The following is a 23829-nucleotide window of genomic DNA, read 5'->3' as shown; positions in this document are numbered from 1 at the left end:
TTCCTGGAGGAGGTGCTGGACCCTGAAGATCAATTAAGATTCAAACAGGTGATGATGGCAGAGAACAGCAGTCCAGCTTGAGGATATGTTGTGACAAAGGCAAGAATGAGAGAAAACCAGGGAAATAAATTTCAAAAGTCCGTTGGTCCCATTCAAAAAGACCATGAATGGCAGGGAAAAAAAGGATATACATGGAACAATAAATAAATCAGTGGTTGCCAGGGGTTGAGGTAGAGGAGGAAGAGATAAACAGGTAAATGACAGAGGACTTTTAGAGCAGAGGAAATACTCTATATGATATGATATGATGGATACATGTCATATATTCGTCCAAATTCATAGACTATACAACACAAAAAATGAAATCAAATGTAAACTACAGACTTTGGGCGATAACGATGTGTCAATCTATGTAGATTTATTAATTGTGACAAATGTATCACTCTAGTGGAGGATGTTGACCATAGAGGAAGTTATGCATGTGCAGGGGCAGGAGGAGAAATCTCTGTATCTTTCTCTCAATTTTGCTGTGAACCTAAAACTGCTCTTAGAAAATAAAGTCTAACCCCAATGCTAACCCTAACTCTAAAAATGAAGATTACACAGAGGGTTTATTTCTCCGAGGTTCTGCCACTGCCTTCGCTGCCCTCAGCTTCTCCCTCCCCACTAGAGACGGCCGCCTCCTTCTTTCCTGGCACAGACCACGCTGTGCACCTGCTCGCCTCATCTGGCTTCCCAGTTCCCGAGCCTTCTCAGCTGCCTCATCCGCGGCTCCCTCGCAGTATCAGTGCCTGACGCAGGCTTAACTGTACTTACTATGCCATGTCTTTACACTACTGTTTTCTGTAATTTATAAAACACATACTGCCCACGAGTTTGTATTTTTAATTCTTGTAAGAAGTTTTGAGATCCAATTTGTGTGAAAGTCAGACTGCAACATAATGTAGTATTGTATGATAAAAGCCTCCAAGAATAAAAACAGACAGTATATCCTGCTTAACAGATGAGGACAACTGAGGTGTACAGCAGAAGAGCTTGAATCCAAACTCAGCTTCTTCAGAGTCCCTGTCTGTCACTTACACGTTCACTCAACAACAGGGACAGAATCAGGGCACTTCCACAATCCTTTTTTGACCTTTTCTGGGCTTCCAGCTTTGCCCTACATTGTCACGCCCGCCCCATTTCAGGGTCCCAGTCTCCTCCCTGGAAAACAATGAGGCTGGATTGTGGCGATTGATTTTTAAGCCCTGCTTTGCCAGAGCTCTTTCCAAAAAAGAAAAAAGAAAAAGAAAAAGAAAAAGTAGGGGAAGGCTAGAAGGTGGGTCCCTTCGTGGCCCACTTCATCCACAGCCACTTCAGATTATTCATTCAACATCACAGATCATAACAGGCTTCACTATAAAGAATCCGTCCCCAGCCATTAAAAGAAGAAAGAAAGAGAGAGAGAGAGAGAGAGAGAGAGAGAGAGAGAGAGAGAGAGAGAGAGAGAGAGAGAGAAAGAAAGAAAGAAAGAAAGAAAGAAAGAAAGAAAGAAAGAAAGAAAGAAAGAAAGAAAGAAAGAAAGAAAGAAAGAGAACTTGAAAGTTTTAAAGCCACGGAGATAAAATAACTAAATTATTTTTTAATTCAACAAATATTTACAGAGCACCTACTCCCTGCAAGGTGCTGTGCTAGGGCTGAGGATACAATGAGAACAAGGCACGCATGGTCCCTGAATCCCTGGAGCTCCTATGCTTGTGAGGTGGACAGACTGTAGAATTACCATGGGGGTAAGTGCTAGGCATAAAATGTCGAGTGCTAGAGCCGTATAATAGAGGGGAAACAAACCAGCTTTGGGGTAAGGATCGGGGTGGTGGAGGAGCGGCAGCAAAGTTTGAAGACTGACGAGAAATCGATCAGTTAGAGGGACCAGTGTGGAACCCTGGACTGGATTCTGGAAAAGAAAGAGAATGTTGATGGGAAAACTGATAATACCCAAATAGAGAGTGGAGTTTATAGTAATGATCCAACGTCAATTTTTTAGTTTTTACAAATTTACCATGGTAACGTTAAATGTCACAAATAAGGGAAACTGGGTAAATGGTGTGTGAAAATTCTCTATACGATCTTTATTATTTTCAATAAACCTAAAATTATTTCAAAATTAAAAATTTATTTTAAAAGATGACAAAAAGAACCCGCTCATCTCTAATATCTTTCTCAAATCACAATTTTCTAACTCTTAAAGGACAGCACATAATAACAGCAGCTAATATTTAAGGCAGGCTTACCAGGTCTCAGGCTTGGTTCTAAGGCCTTGATATGTACTAACTCATTGATTCCTCATAACGTGGAAATAAGTTATTTTCCTACTTCCATTTTATGGATGAGGCAACAGAGGCCTAAAGAGATTGAGTAACAAGTTGAGGCATTAAATGGTAGAGGAATGATGCAATCTAGTTCCAGAGCCCAGGCCCTTTAGCACTACACATTTATATCAAAGCTTTCAAAAAGTTTCTGAATTTTTTAAGTAGGCATATATAACTGGTGAAATCCAAGGAACTAATCATACATAAAGACTGAAAGGTGAGTATACGTTCTATACAATGAAGAGGAAGCAAAAGGACTCTCAAGGTAGCTAACTTGAAAATCTTTTCTGGAGTGAAACCAAACCTATCATTATCTCACTGCCTCTCCACATGTGAACAATATCTCTGGGCTTGTGCTGTGTCCTGTGCTCTCTGTGACAACATCCTTGCAGATTTGAACCACCAGCCTACATTCTGTCCTCTGGTCTGCTCCTTGCTAGGCTGCCTGCTGACATCTTAAGACATCCCTAAAGTGTCTGTGTAGGTACATGGTGAAATGAAATATGCAGGTTATTCAAAATAAGCTTTCCATGTGACAAGTTTTCCTAGATGCTCAAGAATCCATGCAGAGAACCTAACAGTGCAGTGCTCATTTCTAGAAAACAAAAACAAAAACAAAAACAAAAAAAAACAAAAAACCTCTCCGATTTATAATATTCCTCACTGGCTGTGGTTTCCACCTGTGTCAAGGAGAAGTCAGAAAGCTTCTCACCTCCACTGTGGGATCCTTGAGAGCTAGACTTGGTCTCATTTATTGAACAATATTTAATCAGTAAAGAAATGGTTCCAAAGAACAGACAATCTCCTGGAAAGATGTGCAGCTGGCCAGGACAGCCATTCTCTGATCTGCTCCACCTTTGTAGCCATTTGTCTGTCTTTAGAGGTTTTGAAGCAAACACTCTCCATGGGCAGAGCCAGAGTAAAAAAGAATCCTCAAGAGATGAGGAGAGAGGGAGGAGCTCTCCAGCAGAGGAATGCAAAAGGAAAATTTACAGTAGGGAGACTATCGGCAAAGAAGAGAGAAGCTAGAGTGGCAGAGAAGGAAATATAACTGAAAACTAATAGGCAATATAAAGAAAATGAGTCCAAAGAAAGCTGGGTGTAGAAGAAGCAGTTTGCATTGAATGACTACTATGTATAGGCATAACGCTTTGCTCATTGCACATTTCCTCATGTTGCCAGGCTCAAAGATATGTGTCTGATTGAATAATCCAGATTGACTCTCGCTTATGTTGACTTAGCAAATGTTAACACTCACCATCTTTAGTTGAAAGGTCCCTAAGAGTACATCTAGCCTACACCTAACATTTCAAAGATAAACCGAGGCTCAGACAGGGAAAAACTTGCGCCCAGCAGTAAAACCTAAGTCTCCCCATTCCTTGCCTGTGCTCTTTTCCGTAAAGACGTGGATATCAAGGTAGGTACTGAGAGAACACAGCCTTACGTCAAATTTCCTATGGAATGGTGAGCCAGAGGTATAGATTAGCCTTCATTTCATCTAGCATGTTCCATCTGCTGGTTACTATTAGAGGAGAAAATTGGTAGCACTCTTTTAAATGAAGTAAATGACTTTTCAGGAAGATTATAAAAGCGTAGCTTGCCTTAGATGAAAAGGATGATACAGAAATAAGAATGAAAAATAAAGATGCAGGTGATTCATCAGAATTTGGGAAGCTGGGAAAGAAGGAAAGGTGGAGAAAATGGTATGTTATGGGGTAAGTGGAAACTAGATCTACTAGAATAAAGCAGTTCACAAAGGAGCCAACACTCACTCTAAACAGAGATTGTGATTCACAAGCAGAGGCTGTGCCCCGGACAGTGTCAGAATGCCTTACTTCTGCAGATGGGCAATCACTCAGCTGGAACCAGGCCTAAAGCAGAGTTCTGCACCAAAAAGTCTGTTGCCTCTTACCTCTCCAGATTTAGGCTATTAGAAAAATTGGTCTAAGTTGTATCCATGTGTTAGGGTGTCTCAAGCAAATCGGTCATGTCAGATTTTCACAGCTGTTCTTCTCCCAGTGACTCTTTACCAAGCCCCTGGGCCTCTCTGCTTGTACAAATTATATCTCTCTCACAAACCCAGCTCTCCTCCTTGAGGAAAGCCTACTCTGATTACACACCCACAATCCCAGCCAGAAGTCCCTATGTCTGAAATCACCCAATCACCCACTTTATCCTTCATACAACTTAGAACTTCCAACCCTGTATCAGTTACTAGGGTATGCGCCTAGGTACCCCTCTCAGGCTGAGATTCTGGTAGACAGGATTCATGGCTTACAGCAGCTTTTTCCAAAGTACATTGGAACATTAAGCCCAAGAATTGTTCTGAGACCAAAAAAAAAGGAAGGAGGGTGGTGATGCAGGAAGCCTATGGTCAAATAACTGGGAAATAAACTTCTTAGAAGGTCATCATGTGTATTAGTTTACTAAAGGCTCAGAAAATTCCAATAGTAAAAATACCTATTTAATTTTGTTTAACTTGAACTTCTCCAAACTTACTTTGCTATGGGATCTTTTTGCCCCAGAACACTCTTAACACTTTGGGAGACACCATCTTATAGAATTACAGCATTTAAGAGACCTCAGTGCTCCTACAGCAGCACCTTATCCAATATTTCTACTACTGCACCTCCATATTAGACTGCGTGTCTTCCATAAGAGCAAGGACCTTGTCCAAATCATCATAGTATTCCTGACACCCAGCAAAGTACCTTATAAACTGTAGGCCAATAAATATATGTTAAATGAATGAACTATACCCAATCCTCTCATTTCTTAAGATAAGAATATAAAGCCCAATATGTCAACATGATCTCCTCTATATCTTAAGTGTTTAAACGAATGTCTTACACGAAAAATGTGCTCAATAATTCTTGAAGAATGGAATAGAATGGAACAGAAGTTTCACAGCTGTGCCCCAAGCCAAAAGTTCTCATAATATGATGGACTCCTGCCTCTTCTCTTCTTTCTGCCCAAGCTGGATATCAACTAGAAGAAAATGTAGATGACAAATCATAAGAGGAAAGCCAAGGGAAAACCAAAGCCCTTTGGGGTGGGAGGTGGGGAAATGGTGCTTGCAAACTGATGGAGATAAACAAGACTTGTCTGTATCTCATTTAGACTTAATAAGATAGTTTGCTGAATGTTAATTAAATACTCAGTGGTTGTTACCAACTGTGGTGATTAACTTAATTTTGAATTAAATAAGCAATAAATGCTTAACTGAAGTTCTATTAAATTTTACCCAGCAAGTGAGGAATATGAGGCTCTTAATTGACTTTAAACAAGATAGTTATGGCAAGTTAGTTGAATTTTTATTACCTGAAGATAACTGCCTTATTAAATCTAAATTGACTATTTTATTTGATAGAGAAATATGTCATCTATTTTTTCCATTTACCAAAAACATGTCCAAAAAGGTTCACAGCTGGTCTAAAGTGCTTGGATCAGAATTATTTTGTTTATTAGTCCTGTTCTAAAAATTTAAGAATCAATAAATATAAGAGGCAGAGAGATCTAGGAAGGAGTTCTATATGAGACTAAAGACCATGTGAGCATATTTTCCAGACCAAAAATCAGAGTTCAGCTTTCTCAATTTAGATACATATTGGAGATGTTATTTAGAAATCATAACTCTGAACGTTCCAAGATGTTTCCATGGTTTAAAAGGCTACTTATACAAAACATCTGAAACCACAGTTACTATTCAAATAAATGGCTGGCTTTGCTACTCAACAAGTTGTATGACTCTTAAGTAAATACCTTCACTCTTCCAGGTCTCGGCGACCACATATGTTAAATGAGGAGGTTGGACTAGAGATAACTGACTTTATTCATTTATTTTTTATTTGTAATATGTGTAGCCCCTCGAATAGTGACTGGCACATAGTAGGTGCTCAATCAATATTGACCAAATGAATAAAGTAATACATAAATAAAGTTTAAGCAACTCAAAACACTAAACATTTTTAACCCTTTCATAGCAAACTTCTCCAGCTAGATTATCTTTATATATTGCCATTTGATAGTTCACACAAAGGAAAACAAATTCTAAAACCAGTACTTGGGAATTTTTTTCATAATTAAGGGAATGTAAATTAAAAATATGATGAAATCATTTCTTACGTATTAATTTAGCAAAAAAATGCAAGTTATAAAATTAAATACTGGTGAATATATCGAGAAAAAGTAAATTCACATACTGCTAATGAATCTACAAATTAGTACAGTCTTTCTGGAAGCTGTATGGTAACGTGTAAAAAGTAATAAAAAATATTTGGTATGTTTGTGTCTATAATTCTCCTTTGAAAGAACTTAAAACTTATTTAGTCAATCAACAAACATTTATTTAAGGCCTACTATGGGTCATACTCTATGGGGAAACAAGGGAAAAGATGTGGAGTGTGTTATCCTCTGGTGGGGTGAGAGAGAAAAAAGAGGACAGAGAAAATATTGTTTCAGTAGTATCACATGGCAAGCTTTGGTCTTTTCTACATTGACCACAGAATTCCTTCAACAATCACATTATATGGAAGGTACTATTATCTCCTTCTACAGATGAGGAACTGGTTGCTTCAGAGAGGCTGAGCAACTATATATATATATATATATATATATATATATATATATATATATATATTCAAGGCTGTGTGCTCAAAAAAGATGGAGCTATGATTTGCACCCAAACCTGCCTGACCCTCCAAACCATGATGGATTTTCTACTAAGTCCCTGAGAAAATTAGATATCTAGTCAGATGACCACATCATACAAGGGATAAAAAGATAATCACTATAAGGAAAAGCAGAAGTGCCAAAAAATATAATTGCCTTTAGGAAATAATTTAGAAGGACCAAGAGCTATTTGTCCACTGATGTTTATCACTACATTTTTTAAGATGCTGAACTGCATTTAATTGCTTTAAAATGAAAACTATCCTAGTGCTCACATGGGTAAATGCCTAAAGCAGGATTTATCAATACCAAAAGTGGAAGGAAACATTGTATACATACGGAAAAGTGGACGCACACTTTTTGTGGGTTAAGATTAGGGTTACAGTCTCATAGAAGATCAGAGAGGTATTCAGGTAAAAGAGTTTTGATGGTGTTTTTTTGTTTGTTTTTAATGAAGTTGAGTAAATGTATTTTTAAATGAGTTCTTTTTCATTGTCTTTTGATAACAGACTGATTGTTTAGTGGAGCTCAATTAGCCTTTTCATTACTAAAGATATTCTTAAAACTCAAGTTGTCATTATTACTTCACAGAGAGTATTCATTCATATGTTCATTCAACATATTAATTTAACATTTGTTAAATTCTTACAATATATCAGGATCCATGATAAATGTTCAGGAAATCACTATGAACAGAAGCTAAAGCCTGTCTTGAGGATCTTCTCAGGCTGGGAACAAGAGGAATCTGAAATTGTGCTAACAGAAAATTCAAGTCGAAGTCCTAGTTCAACATCTAATTAGCTCGAGCCCTGGGCAAGTCAATCTTTCTCAGCTTCGTATTCCTGATCAGTAAAACTTGGACAATAATAATAACTACTCACAGGACTATTGTGAGGATGTACCTATAATTTGTAGAAAAACATATGATTAACTGTAAAGAACTATAAAAATGGCAACGAGTGACAGTGTCATAACTGTACTGGTGGATTCATTCCATTGTGATCAGGTTCATGCAGGCTGCCCTAGGATACAAAGATCTCACTGATGAGTGGGTGTTAACTTACTGGCACCAAAATAGTGGTTTCTCATTACTCCACAAGAATGGTAGTCCACCATTCTTAATGCCTAATCATCCACTTCTGACTCTCTGCCTTTCGTCCAATGTGGCTAAAATGATCCTGAGGGAGCAAATGGGTACAGGACTCCCAAGTAAGATTGTTAAAAGTATCTTTTCCAAAAGAAGAGTGAGGGAGTGGGGAGAGAGGCAGGTAAAAATAGTCAGGGTTGATAGACCTCAAAGACATTGTATATCAAGTCTTCAACCAATGCCTGTAACATTTCAACCAGCCACTGCTTGAAGATCTCCAATGATTTGAAATTCAATAACTCTAAAAAGAGCTAACTCCATTAACTAAGAGGTTTCATGGAACTCTTAATATATAAAACTGAATAGAGATCTTCCTCTTGACAGACAGTTAACTCAACAGCCATGCACTCTGTCACCCTTCTAAAGACACTGGGCAGAGAATGGGATCACATCGGGGTCATGCTGGAACCAGAGCTGCAGACTCTGCACGTGTCGTCTGCACAGGGTATGCAGTTACTCTTGTTTAAATGAGAAAGGATGACCTCTATTCTACCTGTGAACTGTCCCTCACATCCACTGCTTCAGTCCTAATTCAACTTTGCTTTATGTTTTGCCTAAGCTACTGCAGTATACATCTTACCATCTCCAATCTACCCAGCAAACCATACACAGTTATTTTCCTAAAGCACCTATCCAACCACCTCACTTCCCTACCTGACACTCCTTCCATAATGCAGTCTCAACTCATCGGTGCGGCAATCAAGATTTCATCAATCTAAGTCCCAACCCACCTTTTCACCCTCATCTCCATTGCCTCTCTATTAGGCAACAGGTCCTCACAGACTCCAATTTTCCAATGCACCATGCACTTTCTCACCTCCATGTCTCTGTCCATGGTACTTCCCTTGCTTAACAATCCTCTTCTTCTCTAGCTCATTAAACAAATTCCCATTCATCCTTCAAGGCCCAATCAAATGACAGTTTTTTCATTTGTGAGTTTTCCCCCAGTGCCTAGAGTTAGTCAGCGATCAGTCAGAGCCACCAGATATCTTTGCACATACTTTTACATACTGTCTTGATTATTTAAGTGATATCCTTGGAGTCAAGGATCACACAGCATTCATGTTTCCATCCTCCGAACTCAGGTGAGTTTCACTCATTCATTCACAAGTACACTTGGCACATGGTATTGAATAAACAAACAGAGGAAAATGCCAAATAGATGCATAAATGTAACTTTAGGGTCCTGTCAGCTGCCATCACTGGAACCCTAATATTCTCCAAGTAAAGCTGCCAGGCTGTGCCTAAAAGGAGAGATTTACAGATTGGAAATGACAGACGGCTGGAAAGCTGACCTACCTTTCACCTCATTCTAAGAAAAGTTGTCCCTTTCCCTCTGGCTAACTATGAGAGTTTGCCTTTCCCATGACTCAAGGAACACCCCGCCCTCTGTGTGGCAACTCCCTACTACAATTCCTGAAAATGACTCTTTTTCATACCAAACAAGACAGAAGCTCCAGATGCCATCTAAGTTTTTTTTCTTTTTCTTCCTGGAATCTAAACAAGAACCATAGTCAGTGAAAAGTCATCATGAAGAGTAAGTATAGGTTACTCTGGTGACCTCTTGGCACAGAATTTAGTACTGCATTGGCAGTTATAGTTAGAGATCTTTATCAAGATGGGTCACTGAATGGGAAATAGCTGCAAAAAAAAACAAAAACAAAAAACAAAACAAACAAACAAACAAAACAGCTAAAGTACACACAGGGACAGAGAATCAATCTTATTTCTTAACTATTAGCACCCAGAGCCATTTTAGCTGCCCCATCACAGGAAGGACTAAGCCTTCCTGTCCTTCTATGTCTGACCCTCCCAACAAGCTTCCACACATGTTCCAGTGGACTCACATGTTCCAAAAGTTCTTCATCTGAACTCTCTCGTTGCACTTTCTTATATTTTAAACAGGTATTAACATGTTTTTATCGACCCTAATAAACTCTTAAGTGCCTACAATCTAGATTCCCCCTTCAAACATCCTTGAACTTTACCTTTATGAACGTAGTTCACTGAAAAAAACAACAAAACAACAACAACAACAAACGTTTTTCAAGCACCCAGCCTCTCCGCTAACAAAACATCAGAGTTTGTTGGGTCTTTACCATAGGCCTGGCCTTATGCATATTAGATACATGACCTCACTCAATGCTCACAAGGAGGGTGACCATATGATTAATCCACCAAATGAGAACACCTCTGAGAGTGAAAGGGGTCATGATTAATACTACACCAGGACACAAGCATAAACCAGTGCTATCCTGGGAAAACCAGAAGGTACAGTCCCTCTAACTCTGAAGCCACTATTGTTGCAATAGCCATTTTTACAGATAAAACTGAGGTTAATATTAAGGACAAGAATCCCTTAATATACAAATGTGGTCTCCTAAAAATGCTAAGGAACTCACACTGCATTTGCCCACAACCATCTTCTCCTAATGAAGAAGGTCCTCCACCTCTTGAAACCCTCTGCAATGTGGCAGCTGGGCAGCTGGCTGATGGCCTGAGTGACTAAGAAATGCTGACAATGGCTATGGCAGGAAAAATGCCAGTACTGGAGGTGGAACGAGTCCAAAGCACAGTTTTTGAAGGTCATTGAAATAACCCTGCCCTGCCCTGATCCTTTTGCTCACCTGCCCCACGAAAGGCTCCCACACAGGTTTCTGAGGAAGACCTGACACCACCTTTCACCACCAGTTTTCCATTTGAACTACTGGGGGCTTTGGTGCAAGTCCATGACACAGGCAATCATTTCAGCAGAAGCAAACCCTGCAAGGCTGAAAAATACAACACAAACAAAACCCAAAAGAGTGAGATGGTCATAATGGAAGAAGGGCCACTGCACAGCCATTTACTGGTGATAAACCATCTGTCTGCATAGCCTAGAAATGCCTGTGAATGTCTGTGGCACTCACTCCACTTTGCTGAGTGCACTGTTCTCAACAGTGATGCCCTCATTAATAGAGGTCTAAAAATGAGTCAGTCAGTAAACCAAGTGGTGCCTGTGACTGCCCAAGGGAGCACCCCCCATTACGCGGCACTGCTAGGATTTGAACTTGGAGTTATCTGGGTCTAAACCCCACGATATCCATCAGTAGGACAAGGCGCCATCCCTGTGTTATAGACACCACACTGGGCACCAGGAATTGCCATATTATACAGTACATTATTGTTTATAAAGCAATATCATCAAAATTTCTCTGGTTCTCACAAATGCACTATGATATATCATATGATCTCTATTTAAAGGTAAAAAGGCTCACTCAGGGATATTCTGGAACTTGCTTAAGATCACAGAGCTAGTGTGGGTGGCTCAAATACAGGTCTTTGTTTTTCCTTTACCAAAAACTATTGTTGATGGTGTTGCCAAAATGATGGCATGGTAAAGCCCAGATCCTCAGGACTCAAGAGTCTCCAACTCATTCTCAGTTGCCTTCCAAAGTCACAGACACAGGCCGCTAATGTCACTAATTAGCGCACAATGAAATAACAATGGTTCTTGCCTGTGTACAGGGGCTTGCTAAGGACTTTCACATCAATGTCTCATGCTCACTTAGAGAAGCTGAAGAGCAGGACAGGAGCTTTGGAGACAGGAGACTGATTCTCACTCTCCCACTTAAGGCCAAGCACCCAAGTGGGAAGGTTTCCCCCACCCCCTGAACTCTTGTCCACACTCTGAAAGACAAGACTGATCCTGCTGACCCATCTCTTGGATTGCAGTTAGGAACAATGTAATAAAACCACACTCACTCCACGAAAAGTGATATGAAGGCTATGAAATACTAATGGGTTCTGTGAGATGGGTTGTGATGGCTGTTTTAAGAAGAAAGGAAAAAACACGAGGATCTACCCTGTAATGGATCAATACTGGCAGCCTGAAAACCTTTAGGCAGGCAAAAATAAATTTTTTTTTTTAAAAAAGGGAATGCTGAGGGTGGGGGTGGAGCTGTCACAAGCAAAAGACCAGGGAGTTACCGAGGAGGCAGAAGCTTGGTTCTTGCAAACAAGCCACAGGCATAAATGGCAGCAAAAGAAATAAATCCCCAAACTACACACAAACTCAAACGCAACCATCAGTAATCATTTTGTTTTCAAAGTGCAAAGTACAAAGTTCAAGCCCAGAAACAAGATCCCTAAGTCCTGTCCCCTCCCAAATTACCCAAAGCACAGCCCCTGGAGGGGTGGGGGCAAATGGAGAAGACTGAGTCAGGCCTGGTTCAGAACAAACAGAATCAAAAATACCTTTGAAAGGAGGCTGGCCACACCCCAATTCCAGCTCAGCTAACAAAGGTGTGACTAAGCAAGTCTGTCCCTTTCCCGGGGCCTCAGTTTCCTCACCGATACAATGAGGAAGTGGGTCGCTTTGGCTACCATGGCCCCAGCCACACTTCTAAGGCAGGAACTGGCTGCCAGCTCGCTGGTTCTCCTACTATCTACAAGCTCTAGTCACATAGAACAGTTTGTCCAGACAAGGCTGATAAGCTAGCAAATAATTAGAAAGACAAGAGTAAGAACTCAGCTGCCTGATATGATCCTAACAGCAAATAGCTTCCGGAATCCTTTCTTCCCCTCTCTACTCTGCTGACCTGGTATGGGCCCTCCTAGAATATTTCAGCCACCTCCTAAACGGGTCCCTGCCTGTGGTTTTGACCTGCTATCACTCTGCCATCAAAGCTCTCTAAAGCAGAGAAGCTCTCTTGGCTCAAAAAGTAACAAAAACTCAGCTTCCCCCACACTCCCAACCACTGCCATCATCCTTAGCTCTCCCTATCAGCCTTGACCATCTAACCCTCCCTAGCCAGCACCGCCTTTTGCCTTTCCCAGTGATCTCCAACATACCCTTCTACTCCAAACTCTCTTAGGCCTCAGGCCTGTGAATATATACATATATCAAGGTCTCACTGTTTGGAAAGCTCTTCCACCCCTGGGCACCACACTAACTCTATTTACTCTTCAAACCCCAACCCAAATGTCTTCTTTTCCATGAGCATTCATCTGTTCTTCCAGGTGCTTCATTGCTCCTTTCTTTGTGCTCCCATTAGTCCTTTGTTTATCACTCTAGTAAGGCCTTACCATGTTCTATTTTAATCTCTTTCCTATGCTAGAATCAAAATCCTTGAAAACAGACCCTTGTCTTCATAAGCCAGCATCTAGCATTTCTGTATGGCATATGGTATTCACTCAGTACACATGTGCTGGATTAAATACAAAAGGTTGAGGGGGATTTGATTACACATGTATATAGGGTTGAAGCGGGCAGGAGCCTGGGAATGGCTTCATATCACAAGGTGGGTTTTGGCTTTGAAAGGAAAGGATCGTAGGTTTACAAAAGGCAGAGACAATGGAGAGAGGCCAGGAACTCCAGGTAAAGAAAAAAACATTAGAAAAGGCATGAATAAGGAAACAGAGGAATGCTCGGACCACAGATGCACCTGACTGTGAGAGAAAAGTGAAAGAGCAGTTTTAATTGCAATTACTCAGGAGACATAGTTTAGAGACTCAGCTCTGCACTACCAGTCCCTTAATCTTGACCCTGACAGTGGGATTGCCCGATACCTCCTGAGGCAGGTACAGCATAGATTCTCAATCCAGTCCTGAGACTCTAGAGGCCCAAGCTTCTGGGTCAGTAAAAACAGTCCCCCTTCCCTGACATTGCTATCTGTGGTTACAGTGAACTAACTCAATCCCTTTCTTCATCTAGCAAATATTTCCAGGACACCTACCATGTCCCAGGCACTCCTCTGGACACTAAGAACATGACCAATAACAAAGCTGTCCTGGCGATCCTAATGAAGCTTAGTTTAAAGTGGAGGGGAGACAGACAAGCAAACATAAAAGGTCAAGTGGTGATCTGTGCTTGTATTGTGTCAGTGAACACTATTCTTTCATTTCACAGTTACTGAACATCTTCAGGGCACCAGAGATGATATGGATTCAAAGATGAAGACATCAAGGTCTTATTTACTTTGCGGGGTGCCATTCCTGGTGCCTGTCTCCTCTCCTGAGGAAATGCCTATATCCGGGAGTCACTGAAATGCAAATGACCTACCTGAGGCAAGCAAGCCACAAGGACTTGCCTTGATCCCTCAGAGTCCTGAGCCTGCGACCCTTCTTGGAAGAAGGGATCTGCAGGACCTAGGGAGAGTAGGATCCAAAAGGAGCTATTTGGCTCAACTTCAGAACACATCTAAGATTGTCCCAGGAGCCATAGATCAAGGACAATGACTAAGATCAACACTCCATCACCTCCCTGCTTTGTTATTTCAGTGCCCCAACTGCCTTTCAAATCCTTATCAAATCCTTGTCACCTAAGTACTAGGGATGTAAGGTACAACACAGGAATTATAGTCAACACTGCTCTATACTATATATGAAAGAGCCAATCCTAAGAGTTCTCATTACAAGGAATTTTTTTCTTTTTGTTTTTCATTTTATATAAGATGATGGAACTAACTAAACTTATAATGGTAATCATGTTGCAGTATATGTAAGTTAAACCATTATGCTGTACATCTTAAACTTATACAGTGATATATGTCAATAATATCTCAATAAAATTGGGGGAAAAAATCCTTACCTCCAGTTAGTTATGGAGAGAAAAAATATCCTAAAGGTAGAAGAAATGATAGAATCTTAAGAGACGGAATGGTGAGAAAAACCAGTGTGGAACTGAAAAGCCTGCCCACCCAGGTAAATCCTCAATTATGATCCTATCAGGACCCAATAAATGCATACTGAATTAAATTCCAAGGAACAGCACTGAAAAACAATGTGGATTTGAACTTTTCATTCTATGAACACATAAAAGAGTGGTGACGAAGTTATAGATCAGGCAAGGTTGGAAACTCAGCCACATCACTTAGTAGTTGGGTAACCCTATTTAACCAAATTCATTGTCTCATCTGTAAAATGAAACTGATAATCATAAAACCTACTTTAATGAATCAGTATGAGAATTACATAAGCACCTGTCAAGCAATCGAAAAATTTTCAAAGTTATTATTATTACTATTATTATTGGAAAGAACAACAGAAAGATTAACATTTTCTACCTTCAATTCTGTGGTTTAACTACTTCCAGGCATAAATGCCATTAACCCTCTGGCCACCCACTCATCCTGTTTGCGGAAAGTCAGAAGAGAGGAAGTGTTTAAGGATACATCTATGTCCTCTCTCATTTCTATGACCTGGCCATTTATTTCCTCTGTGCTTTGTGCACTGGCCATTTATTTCCTCCATGCCTCCAGACAACCTGAAGAGGTCCCACAACACACTTCCATTCTTTCTTCCCTTCCTGTCACTCTCACGTTCTCTGCTTCATACATACCATCAAACTGAGGAATTTCCAACCAGATAAGAGCTCCCTGCATGCGGCACGACCTTACCTCCCCTTCCTCTCCTCGGTTTCTTCCAGCACGGCACAGCCTTCCATGCCATATTCCAAGAAAAATCCCCACCCATCAATGCACGCACTAAACTAAGACTTAACTATTGCCCGAGGTCAAAGTCTCAGGTTCACTCAACAAGTTACTTAAATGTGTTACTATGCTTCCTGCATTACTATTCAAATGCCTATTCCCAGAGATGGTTCCAGAGCTCCTGCCCAAGCATGTTCTCATGTGAATCTCTATAGCCTACAAGATAAATTTAAATCTACTTAGAAAAAATCAAAGTTCTCCACTTTCTGCAATTCCCACAGCCCACCTCATGCTAGCCATTCAAAATACAGCCTCAAGAATACATCTTCCCTACATCTGCATTCACCTCACAGGTTGTCTCTTACCTGTCCTTCTTCTACTTGGCAACTCTTACTCAGCCCCAAAGATGGTCTTCAGATACCATTCCCTCTGTGCCCAGGAACTGAAACATACCCCTAGAGCAGTGTGCACGCACGCACGTGCATGCTCATCCAGGACCAGGACGTGTCTTTCTCACTTTTGTACTCCTAGGGCCAGCCAGTTCCTGGTTCACAGTAGGGAGGCTCCCAAACTTGTGTGCTTCCTGCACTGCTCTTTCTTTGTAAATAGCCACGTGTTCCATCCTGTTTTTACCATGTTACCTGGCATCTTTTATCGCCCTGTCCATTTTCCATTAAATGTAGCAAATTTCTGACCTAAGGGTGCTTTCCAGTCCCTGTGAGTTACACTATGCCCTTGGCCAAAAAACCATCATCATTCCAGCATCTTAAACCACAGTTCAGAAATCAAATCCAAACTGACTCTTCTCCAGTTCCCAATTAACTCATGCTAGTTCCACAGCAGGATCAAGTCACATATTAACACCAAAAGTCAAAGTTACAGGTTGTAATTCCGAGCACACTTCTAATTAGCCATGTGACCTTGGACAAGGGTTACAGTGGAGTTGACAGTGTCACCAGGCCCAAGGCTCAGGGGATTTTTGAGATTCGAATGCAATATCTGATGGGAAAGTGTTGTATAAAGTGCAAAGCACTGTATATTCATACAGAGTATGATTAACAAATTTTATCAAATCTAAATCGTTGTAAGATGTACCATCATCAACTTAGAATGAAAAATTGCTCAACTATGACACATCTGTAATTATAAGGCAACCCAATTTCAGTAATATTAAAATTTTAAAAAGTGGGTTTTATAACTGATGAAATACGAGTTATTTGACTCTAAAATACAAGAACTTGCTATAAAATCTTCATAATTGCCAATGGAGCATGATAGGTACTCAGTAATATGTATAAATGAGTGAACATCCACTGACAATATACTTAGGCCAAATTATTGCCACTCTCCCTCGAAATGGGCAGCAGAAGACTTCCCAGTGCCAACCCTGCTCTCAATCATGTCCCACCCTGATCAAAACCCTCAAATGATGGCTTCAAGTCACATCCAAACTCCCAAGACTGGCATTTTTAAGGTCCTTCATAACCAAGTCTCCTTTCACACCAACCACTGCCTGGGACTGTCTACCTCCCCCAAAGCAATTACCTCTCCACCAGAATATGTCACCCCAAGGGTGCTATTCAGTCCCAGTCATAGTAACCAACTCAGCAGCCCAGATTCTTCTCCCTCTGCCCATCCCCAAAGCCATCTCTAGGCCCACCTGCTGCTTACAAGAAGCATGACCCCAGGGGACCGCCTGACCCAAAGGTCCCAGGCCTTCTTCATTCCTTCCATTCAGACAGGTAACCCTAACTACTTATCTCCCACTTAAAGTTTAAATTCCAGATTATAAAGCCCTGGATATTAGAGTTGAGGGACTGTCTTACAAAGGTTAAATGCAATACACTTCCTTTTAACAGTCACCTAGTGCTGGCAGGAACCCAGGAGGGAAGAAGGCTGATCGAGTAGAGTAAGCCCTATTGGGAGTTCTGGTCCCCCACAGTCCACCATTACTCACTGTAGGCTCGAAAACTAGCATCCACCTTCTCTGAGCTTTTATTTTTGTTTCCCTATCTGTAAGAGTGAGGGAGAGTAAGGATTGCGAAGAGGAGGAGGAGGAGTTTGTTGCTTTCCTTCCCTTCGCTTAAGGGCTTTCTTAAAATACACAAGTTCTGGGAAAGGTAAACTATTAAGTCACCAACACCTTAGTGAGAATGAGTTTTATTGAGAGGCAAGCCCTTTAGAAAAGGGGGAAGAGATGAAAAGAGAAAGGATTGGAAACAAAGTTAAGTGAGTCTGATACCAGGAAAGTATCTCGGAGGTGACCCTAAGATTTTGCATTTTGTATCCAAGGCTGGAAGGCACTGGGAAGGGAAGCCAGAGAGATCTTTCTGTTCGCCTGGCACCTCTCCCTCCATGTCGCTGCCGGCTGGTTTCCGAAAATTCCCTGATCAAGTGGTTTCCCTCCAAAAGGCCATCTCTGTTGCCTCCCCAGGGTCCAGGAAATCAAATGCCTTTCCCTGAGCCCCTTAAAACTTTATCCATCCCTATTCTCAGCACTTTCCATCTTGGGTAAGGTTGGACTCCGCGGTTGTCTGAGTGCTCCCTGAAGACAGGAACTGGGCCTCATCTGCCTCTCTGACCCAACAACCCAGCACAGAGCCTGATATACAGTGAGTGTTCCAGTAATGCTTGGAGGAAAGGAATTAGCAATCTGGAGCCATCCACTTTAATTACAGTTTGGCCTTAAGTGACTGACTTCGGCGGAGGCCCTCCTTTCCTCTGGACCTCAGTTGCCCCAACTGTAAAATGGGAGGCTTGGACGTCTGGGTTCGTAGGCCCCTTCCACTGTGACAACTGGGATTCCGCGAAAGCTCTAAGCGACTGGGTGTGGCCCCGCCCCCTGGGCGCCCAGCAAAGCCCGGGCAGGGGGCGCGTAGGAAAGAGCTCCAATCCCGCCCAGCCCGCGGTCGGAGCTTCCAGTAAAACTCGGGGTCCCCTCCTCCATGGCGTGCACCCCGTGATTGCGCCGCGGCCGGCACTTCCGCACCACGGGCCCTGCGGCCCGGGCAGGGCGCGCACTCCACGCCCCGCGCCGGCGCTCCTGCCACCCCGGAGGCGCTCGCGCCCGGGGAGGGCTGGGGGTTCCCGAGGCGCCCGCGGGCGGAGGGTGGGGGGAAGGAAGGAGGATTTGCAACAATACCTCTGGGAGGAGGCAGCAGGGGCAGCGGCGGCGGCGGCGGCGGCGGCTGGAGGCGGAGGCAGAGGCGAAGGAGGAGGTGCCCGGGCACTCCCCCTCCCATTGTCCCCAGCCCCGGACAGGCCCGGCCCCAACGCCCCGCACCGCGCCCCGCGCCGCCGGCGGTACAGCCATCCCTTACCTTGTAGTGCCTGGCTGTGCCCCGCTCGCTAAAGCTACTTATCCCGGGAAAGCTCCCGCGGGGGCCGGGAGCGAACCCACAGACAAAAAGTGAAACTTCGGCAGGGCTGGAGCGGCTGCTGGTTGGTGCCTTTCCCCCTCCTTCCTCCCCACCGTCCCACCCCCTCCCCCTTGGTCTCCCGTGCGGTGCCCTGAGAGCTGGAGGCTGACGTCAGGGGCCTGAATTCCTGACTTTGCCTGCACGCATTTGTCCATGTAAGGTATGGGAAGGCGGGTGCCCGCCGGGCCGCCGCGCGACGCTCGCCTGGCGGGGGAGGGGCGCCCGCAGCGGGCAGTGGCTTTGCCAAAAGGTGGGCGCACCGCGGGCACTTTTTTCCTGGGAGGAAGAGGAGGGGACACGGGGATGCAGGGAACTTGCAAAGGAGGAAGGAAAGCAGGGAGATGTGGAGGCTTTGCGTGCACTGGAGGAAGAGGAAGGAGACGTAGAAGGAGGAAGCGGCCAAGTCGAGGGGCTGAAGAAACGAGGGAACCTGAGTCTGCTCTTAAGACACCAAATTAGGGCTCTGAGCGTGAGCAGCAGGGATCCTGCCTTGGAATCCCCTTCCAAGATCTCGCTTGTGAGCCCCGCCCTGGATTCCCAGCTCAAAACGTACTGGATGTCAGAGCTCGCAAAGACCAACTTCCAACCCGTCCACTTCACGCATGAGCAAAGTGAAGCTCTTGGAAGAGAAATGACTTGTATAGGGTCATACGCGCCACAGATCCAGGTGCAGAACCCGCGTGGCTCAGTCTTCCCGCGGTGTTGCCGCCGATAGGCAAGGGCCCTGACTCCTCCTCCCCACTGAACAGTGAACCAGGTTAGATGTCCGCGAGCCACGCGGACCACCCTGTGAAGAGATTTCGAACTTCTCTTGGCCCTGGAGTCAGTTCCTGGAAGGTCTCATTGGCATCCCTGAATAGCAGAGACGGTCAGTTGCTTCAGGGCTTCTTCCTCTGTCTCAGATAAAGGAACCCCTGGAGTTTAACATTTATGCCGCAGCCCGGTCCGGAAGCCCAGAAAGCTTACTCTTTGCTAATAGCTCCAAAAAAATCAGCGAAGTGGGTGAACTAGTTTGAATAAAGGCAAGCCTGTTCTTGGAAAGTTTGAGTTGGAGTTTTTTTCCCTCCGATATTTGTAAATGTGAGCCACCATGAAAACCACCATTTACTAATCCTGTCTCGAGGGGTTATAATGCGCAGCAACCATTGCCTGAAAGGCGTTCCAAGGCTGGGGACTTTGTTTCCTTGTATTTCTATCCTGTTGATATCTATGGTAATAATCCCTCACCTCAGCACGTCATTAAAGTTATATCTCAGCAGTTTATTAGATCTCCGTGTTATAGAACAAAGTATAGTCCCTCTTTCACATGTAAGGAAAAAACTGGTAGTGACTTGCCCAACACCAAAGAACCTGAACTCACCTCCCCCTAGCCGGGTCACCTGACTAATCCCCGTGATGTATCCACCCAACCTGCAGGCTCTTCCATCCTGCAGGGTGTAATTCCCGTTCATGAATATTGAGAGTACACTGTAACTATTCATGAAACTTCTAAAACTTGGTTCATCTGGGATTTTGTGGGATTTTTTTGACAAAGAATTCGAGAAATAAATGTAGAAACATATTATTGCACTTAGCATGTATTTGACACCTTCCATGTGCAAGGTCCTTGAATTCAGATATTCCTGGGTTCAAATTGCTTAATCTCTCTTCCTCTCAATTTCTCATCTACACATAAAAAATATGAAGATAGTAGCAGAGAAATAAGGTCAAGAGTACCTTTCCATGCAATAATGAAATACTTTTCTCTTTGCAGTTAACGTAGTTTGAAATAGGAAAATGAGCTCTTAAAAGAGATTTTTGTTGTGGGGCTTTAAAAAGATCGGATCCAATTATAACACAATTCACTTACTCTATCTTCAACATTTCAGCAAAACCATGTTCTGAGTACTACTGTTTAACATGAAAAAATCCTGGCATCACACAAAGAAAGGATTCACCCAATCCTCATCAGGTGTAACAGGACTTGACCAGCATTTCTTTTTTCTTTTCCCCATTAACCAACTTATAAAGAATAATAGAGTTCTAATGAGGATTAATAAGATTTAATAAGGTATAATTAGAGTCATTCATTTCCTCCATCATACACATTTTAAGAGTGCTATGTTGGATCCAGAAATGCTACTAATTATGTTGAAACTGTTATATGAGTGTGTTGGGGAAGATCACTGTGTTTCTCCCTCTGAGATATTTGTGAGTTGCTCAGGTGGGCATGGTGTTAGCACAAGCATTATGTAAAGTTAATCACAAAAGATAATTTCAACTCATAAGGGACTCACCAGGAGCATAAGAAGCTAAGTTGTAAACTGGATGCTTGGTGAACCTCATGCAGTGTCGTCAGTGCAAATTCAAATCAAAAGCATCGTTCTCATTTGCTGATCTGGTTTCTTTTATAGTCTCACTTTTTTCAACATCCTTATTAAAATCTGTTCTATGCAGGGATTTGGGAAAGAAGAGTAGGTTGTGTAAATTTGCAGACTCAATACTAAAGAAATGCAGATTACCAATTCAGAGACTAAAAGAAGCACAAAATTTCAGGTGGCACCGAAGTCTTGCGATCTGAGGATTGCACACCGGTGGCCTAAAGGCCTGCGGAAGCATTCTCATTGGTCCAGTGATAGCACCCAAAACTTTGAGGAAGGCCAAGCTGTGGTCCCACCATTCTCTTGCATCCATTACAGTCCTTTACCCAAAGGCTTTTGCGTAGCTCATGTTAGTCTTTCTTTGTGCTTATGGTATGCCAGACAATATTCTAAGGATTTTTCATATGTATTTCATTTAAACTTCACAAAGTCCTGCTGAAGTTGGCATTATCATTTTCCCTGTTTTGCTCACAAGGAAACTAAAGCCCAAAGAGGTTAAATAGCTTGCTTTTGACACAAAGCTAGTATCTGGGCAAGCTGAGATTCCCCCTGAGCCCAGGCATCCTGGCGCTTTCCTCACTCACTGCTGAGTGACCATCTGGTCTCAGTTGGGATACTTTAATGTGCAGAACTCAGAATTTCCTACAGCAGACCAAGTGGAAAGATATGAAGAGGCTACTGGAGAAATAATAAGGACAAGAGGGGCATGGACAACAGGAGGTAAATACCAGTCTGATATTGCTTCTCTCCAGCCTAAAACCCATCAGGCCAAACTCCTTAGTGTGGTTTGCAAAGCCTTTCAGACGTTTCTACCCGTCCTTCACATGCCCCCAACCTCCAACCAATTGAAGTTCTAGTAGTTTTCCAAACACATCCTACCTGTCCATGCTTATCTGCTTTTCCACAGGAATCCTCTTCCTTCTTCATCTACCTGGCAACCCTTACCTAACCTCTTCAGACGCCCCTTAAATAACACCTCCTCTGAGAGGCCTCCTGTTCCCTACCATCACCTCCAAAAGACACATTCCCCCTACAGAGTGCTCCCATCACTCTACTTACCTCAGCCCATATGACTGAACAGTGTCATTGGTCACCTTGTCATTCTCTGTTCTGAACCTTAAGTCTAATTCATCTCTGAGTCCTTAACACAGTGCCTGCCTTGATCATTGTAGGCATTCTTCTCCTCTTTCTCCTTCTTCTATTAGACAGAGGGAGATGCAGAAGGTATAAATACTGGGCATTTAAATATAATCAAATAACTTCCTCAAGAGATGAGGCCTGGATATAAGCAGGCCAGTGGTAGGGAGAAGAGGAGTCAGAGATACCCAACCATTTGGAAGTAGATCCGGAAGTGGCATGAAGAGGAAAAGGAAAGGAAGGTTTATAGTCCTTTCCTTGACCTAAAAATGCTATGCGATCTCATGACAAGTCACCTCCTTTCTGGTCTCGGTTCCTTTAAATTAGGTTCTTAGATTTGATGGTCCTCAGCACTCTCCCAGCTCTTCAATTTGACACTACTTTCAAATTCACTTTCCCAAAGGATAATATGCCACAATATACTCTGAAACTTGTAAAGGTTCCATAATACCAACCAAATTAAATCCCGACTCTTCAGCGGCTCCTTCCTGGTTCTATGATCAAGCCCTAATCGGCTTTTCCAACTCCAAAATGCACCTCCAACCCTCCACCATCACCACACCACATACATACATACACACAGCTTCCGGTACTTCTTGCCTCGGGCTTTTCCTCATTTAGTTTCCTCCTCCTGAAATACTTTTCCAAACACATCTCCGCAAGTGCAGATTTTACCTGTCCTAGCTCCCTCTCAAAGGAATCTCTTCCCTGTTTCTTATTCCCGTTGATATGAAAATAATTTCTCTATTTTCTAGGAAAGGTACATACTTAAATGTCTCATCGCATTGTAATTTTAATGGGTGTTGTTTTTTCTTCTTCTCTAGAACATAAAACTCTTTACAGTAGGCTTTATGTCTTACTCATTTCTCCTCCCCAGCAACCAAGGCAGTACATGAGACTTATAGCCAAATGTTATCCAGAGTGATTGAATCCCTCATCTTGGCTAGTTTTTCAACACAATACCCTCTCTCAAAGATTGGAATGTTATCTTAGACCATGACTCTGGGCAGGCATTGGGAAAGATGAGGGAGAAGAAGAGGATTAGTATTTGCCACTTGTTGCAATGTGCCCTGCATATACTATTCTAGGTGTTCTCACTTTTATTATATATAAATTTTATAAATTATCAAAGGATATAATTCTGCTATAGGAATAGACATGGAATTAAAGCAATGTTTATTTTATAATTTTATATTAAATAAGTTTGTTTTAAAAATACCCAAGGTCGTTTTTTCCAGGAAGAACTAAACACAAGCGATAGTTTTAATATTTGATGTACCCGGTTCTACAGTTGAGATTCGTTCTCTTTCCACGACTATTGTACCAGTATATGAT

The 23829-nt window shown here is 42.5% G+C and overlaps 1 protein-coding gene across 8 annotated transcripts in view; it reads right to left on the bottom strand.

Moving 5' to 3' along the window:
• The window catches only part of LOC107505903 (LIM domain containing preferred translocation partner in lipoma), a 607668-nt gene extending 588620 nt beyond the window's left edge, over positions 1 to 19048 (bottom strand). For 7 of the 8 annotated variants that reach the window (XM_016136314.2, XM_036219277.1, XM_036219274.1 and 4 more), the window contains exon 1: positions 18899 to 19048. The gene's annotated coding sequence lies outside the window, so the exon portion shown is untranslated. Of the gene's footprint in view, positions 1 to 10793; positions 10938 to 18898 lie in introns of those variants that run through there. The other variant, XM_016136302.2, reaches the window with a different exon arrangement.
• Between the last annotated feature and the right edge of the window lie 4781 nt (positions 19049 to 23829).

Source organism: Rousettus aegyptiacus, unplaced genomic scaffold, assembly GCF_014176215.1.
Source record: "Rousettus aegyptiacus isolate mRouAeg1 unplaced genomic scaffold, mRouAeg1.p scaffold_m13_p_4, whole genome shotgun sequence".
In the NCBI taxonomy this organism is placed as follows: domain Eukaryota; kingdom Metazoa; phylum Chordata; class Mammalia; order Chiroptera; family Pteropodidae; genus Rousettus; species Rousettus aegyptiacus.
Note: the sequence above shows the minus strand (reverse complement) of the source record. Positions and strands in the feature narration are given on the sequence as shown.